Source organism: Cynara cardunculus (genome assembly GCF_001531365.2).
Source record: "Cynara cardunculus var. scolymus isolate 2C chromosome LG 2, CcrdV1, whole genome shotgun sequence".
Classification (NCBI taxonomy): domain Eukaryota; kingdom Viridiplantae; phylum Streptophyta; class Magnoliopsida; order Asterales; family Asteraceae; genus Cynara; species Cynara cardunculus.
In genome coordinates this window covers 23,596,066-23,601,467 of record NC_037529.1, presented here as the reverse complement: position 1 = coordinate 23,601,467, position 5,402 = coordinate 23,596,066, and positions in this window count along the sequence as shown.

Sequence of the window (5,402 nt, the reverse complement as noted above, 5' to 3'; positions counted from 1 at the left end):
CTTCATGATAAAGAAAGGTGGTTTAAAATAATAAAACCCACCACCGCCCAAAGAATTTTATAATGATAAAATCCTCCACCGCCTTTGTGAAAATATATAAAGAGTGAAAAAGAGATAATATCTTATCTTATCATTCTATTTTAGAAAAAAACCTTTTAGAGAGAAAATGTGTGTTTGTGGCGGTGATAATGCTCTTAAAGAGGATTTGTTGCTCAAAAGTATTTGAAGATTCTATGTTGTTTAAAGATCTGCTGTGTGTTTAAAATCTGCAGAATTTGACCTTGATAAGGTGAGTTTTTGATAACTAATATCCTTATATAATGTTATTTGAAAATTGTTGGGTTTTGATGGTTTGATATTTGGAAAAGATTGGTAAAAAACTGTTTTCTAACAGTTTATAGATATGTGTTTATGTTATTGGATTTGAAAACTGTTTTTTGAAAGATATAGCAGATTCTGCTCTTTAAAACAATTTTGGAATGATATCCTGTTTTGAGGATTTAAAGGAGATTTGGGGTTTGGAAATTGTTGAAAGAACTGATTGTTCTTGAGTCTCAAAGTTTTGATGATAAAACAGTTTTGAAACCATTATTGGTTAAAAACTATAGAGGACATTTCTTCAAGACGGTTGTGACTTCAGTCTGTCTTCGTTTGGGATTAATCTATAGATTTTATGGATAAAACTATGGAGGCTGTTTCATCAAGACAGCTGTGACTTTGATCTATCTTCGTTTGAAACTAATCTATGGATTTTAATGAGGAAATAAGGGTGACATATCAAGGAGAAGTGTACCATGGGATAAGGGTGGCATATCAAGGAGAGGTGTACCTTCGGCTATAAGGGTGACATATCAAGGAGAGGTGTACCTTGGGATATAAGGGTGGCATTTGTGTGTGGTTATTATAGCTCTTGCTATTATGTCTTTTAAGATTACAATAGATTTGAGTTCTTACTTCTTTGTGATTTGAGGACTCAGAGACGTTGTTCTTATTAGAAATGATAGTATTGATGTTATTGGGAAGGGGAAAACTTGGCCTATGGCCAATGGTTTTGGATAAACTCTGTTTTCGAACAAGTGTTTGATTGAAGAGGAACCAGAGAGGCTCTGGTTGTTCCTTGAAAGGAACCAGACGGGCTCTGGTTGGTCCTCATGATAGAACTAGAGGGTTCTGGATGATGATTTGAGAATTATACAAGTCTTTTTACTAAAGTTTTATATTAAACTAGAGGCTCTGTATCTATAGATAGGAGCTCTGTGTGAAAATTATACTTTGAAAAAAGGTTTTATACTTAGAAGTTTTTCTTACAAGAAAGACAGACCAAAGGGGCTATGGTTGGCGTACGCGGGTTGAACCAGAAGCTCTGGTTGGTCTTGCATTTTGAGCCAGAAGCTCTGGCTAGTAGAACCAAAGCTCTGGTCATACATGATCCATTTAAAAATATGTTTTATTTCTTAGGAAAACTATTTTATTATCTATAATGTTGATCTCTAAATGTTTTGAGAATTTAGTTAAGTAAGAAGCTCTGGTCCTCTTGTTTGTTGAAATATTTTCTCTTGTTTGTTGAAATATTTTCTAAGTCTGGTCTTCGGAACCAGAGGTCTGATTGACACAAACAGAATGTGATTTATACTTCATTATGAGAAATGATTTTGTTTGAATAATGTTTTGGTGATATTCACCCTGCAATTACATGGAAAAAAGGGAATCTCACTAGACCTCTAGGTCTAACCCTCATTTTGTGTTTTTAAATATGTGTTGCAGGAAATGCAGACTATAATGATAGTAAGGGAAAAGGGAAAAGGGAAAATGTGAATTATTTCCCTATATGCTTAGCTATATGAAGCTCATATTGGGATATGTTTTGGAGGATATATGTTATGGATACAAGAGCATGTATTTTGGAATTTTTGAGTTGTGTATTTTGTATTATGGCTTTTTGTACTATGGACCTTTGTGGGCTTGAACATGTATTTTGTGAATCAAATATGTGTTATATGAAATGTGAGTTTGGGGGTGTTACAGATCTCATGGTACAAAAACTCTAAGATGCCGTTTACCAAACGCTTACCTGGGTAAGCGCTCACCAAGTCACTTTACTTTATCGGATGAATACGGCAAGGACTAAAATTTTTTACCCGGTAAGAGCGAAGGCAAGAACCGAAAGTCTTACCCGGTAAGTGAGGACGAGGACTCTTACCATGGTTAGCGCTTACCAGGATAAATTGTTGCATACGATGCGTTTTAGTGAATAAAATATTGTCCGATAAGTAAGCGATAATGTTGAATTTTACCGGTAAGTGCTTACTGAGTAAGTGTTTAGGTAAATGGCCCCTAAGTCTTCTAAGTACAAGTTAGGAAAATCAGCTTCACTGAAGTACCAAACTTTACCATCTTGTTTGGTGACGTAGAACACTGGATACCACACTTTTACAAACTTTCTGGCTTCCACATTCTTTACTGAGACAATCTGGTGCTTCGTTCATACAAAGAGAATAGATTGGCATTTTGTTTCAAGGAAGTACGTGTATTCTTTGCGATATTCACGGGTTTCTTTGTGAATACCCAAGACTTTCTCAAAACTTAACGCTTTACAATGACAAACAAAGATGTCTGTGTATAGGTCTTCCATATAAGGTTCTCTAATTGTTAGAACAAAAATGTTGTATTCAAGTTCCAGTGCTCAAAATGTTTTAATATGCTTTGTAATTGCTTAGTTAGTGTTTCCTTTTATAAGCTCGGTTTGTTGTCTTTTTATTTTGGGGCTGCTATAAATAGCAGGTGTTAGTTTTTGTTAGTTGGTTGTTAGATCACTCGACAGATTCGTATCACCTTGACAGATCGTATCAAGAACCTGTACTCATCAAGTTTATGAATACAAGTTTGCCGACATATTGAAATCATCATCTTGTTTTTGATTATTTATTGAATTGTTGAATTAGACTTGAATCTGAGATCACAATTGGTATTAGAGCTTCATCAGAAAGACTGGGTTAGATTTGGATTACGATTCTATGTATAAATTATTGAATTCCTGTTTTTGAACATATGGGTTACTATTCTTGGATCTTTGATCAAATTGAATCTATTTGATCCATATTTGTTGCATTTAATTGTGTTATTCTGTTTCTGGGTGGATTGCAAACCATTATGTATAGTTGAATTGCATCAATTTGCAATTTTTGGCTGAATTCGATTGAGTTTTAGTATTCTGGAGTTAAGTGACATGCTCATCGGATATTGAATATTCAATGTCCGATAAGGAGCCCTTCATCGCTCATTGAACTTGTTCATTAGTTGTTCATATTGATTCAATACTGTTATCGTACATTTCTTGTGACTTGGGTTTGTTTTGAATTGTTATCATTCAAGTTTTGATCAGATAAGTATTGTCTGATATCTGTGTATTGTTGCTCATCGAACAACATTCTCCGATAACCCTTGGTTATCTTACAAAGAGTCATCCGGAGACTCTATTCATTGTTTGTTATCGCTCAAATTTTAACTTGTCCGGATAACCTGTCTCATTCACTTTGTCCAGATACTTGATTTTTAAGTCTATCCGTTAAAACTCTCTCATCAGAAACCTCTTTGTTCGGTGAAGTGTATGTTCATTTATAGGTGAAGTAATTCTTTCAAGTGTGTCCGATAAGCTTTTGTTTTCCGATAAGGGAATATATTCATTGTTGTTCGAAGAAGTATTTCAGTGTCCAATAAAATCACAATTTTTTTGTCCGATAAACACTCATCCTAGTCCAATAACCATCAAATATTATGCATTGTCCGATAAGCTCATTGTCTGGTATCTTGTTTCATTTGCCCGATAAGAAATTCTTTGTCTGAATATCTATTATTTGTTTGTCCGATAAAGAGATTTTTGTTGAAATTTTCAATAGTCAAGAATTTCATTTGTTGAGTTCTTCAAATCCTGTCATAGTCAATATTTTCTGAAAAAGATCATTTCAAGTCTTTAAAAATGTCAAAAGACATGTTGAGCATTGGTTCTAACTCTAAGCCTTTGGTTCTTGTTGTTAGGGAGTACTTGCAATGGAAAGTTCGAATGATACATTTCCTTGACAATAAGGATGAGAAGATGATGTAATCTATAAAGATTGTTCCCCACATAAGTTACATGGATCTACCTGACCAAACTACCGCTGATGGGATAGTCGTGCCTGCATCAAAGACAAAGAAGGATCCATAATGTGAGTCCTCTATGATCAATCTTCAATCTAAACCTTCAAGAATCAATGACAGATTTGGATATTCTTCAAGAAGACTATGAAGGAGGTTGAGAGAAAAGGTCAAACCTTCAAACTTGGTCAAACTTTATATTACGTAACCTGATTTTACAATGAAGCTCATACCAAATATTACACTAAGAAAATCTATATATAGGGTCAAAGTTGAACCCCACTAGTCAAAGACAAACTATCAAAAAAGTCAAACACGATGACTTTTACAACAATTATAGACAATATTAATCTTTCAAGTCGAATACAATTTTCACTGAAATTCAATCCTAACATTCTCCCCCTTTGTATTCAGGCTTGAAAGAATTTGCGCGCGTTGAATCTCGTTTGAACTTTGACTCTTTAAGCCCTTTATGACTTCTTCAAAACAATCTTCAATTTGAAAACTTCAGACGGTCGTTAGTTGAGAAAATCTTCTAACATTCTCCCCCTCGAATGTAGAACAACAACGATCTTCTCTTTTGACAATGTAGAACAATATCAACAACGATCTTCAGATATAATCTTCAAGATGTGATATTCAAAGAATTTCTTCAGATAACGAATTACAGACATTTTCCCAAAAATGAATTTCTTAAGATAACGAACAAACTTTCTCTTCAAAAGTAATCTTTATCAATAAACTGTTGTAAGGATGATTTTCACATTCAAAAACTCTCAGACATTGTAGCATCGGAATAATCTTCAGAAATAATCTCTAGTCACACTCCTTTTGAGTCTTTTGCCATCATTGATGTTACTCCCCTTTGATCTTTATAACATATTCCCCTTATAACGTTCGAAATTGGTCATTTCATTCATTATTACATAATCCCCCTTATGATGAAATGAGAATCATTACCTCATACTTCAGAATGAATGAAACTTCAGCGAGAACCGTCAATTCATAAAAATGTAAGCAGATCTTTTCAAATCCACTTGTATAATCTTTTCAGATTAAGGAAATGGGAAAATAACAACCAATTTCAACGTATGAAATTGTTTTCAATCTTATAAAAAGATTGGCCTGTGAGTATAACAGATATACTCAGTACAACAGATGTACTGTATATATGAGACTTTATGAGGTTCATCTCACCAGGTCTTTCATTTAATCATCGATATCTTATAAAAGTATATCTATGAACGTTTCGGCAAAATAACATATAA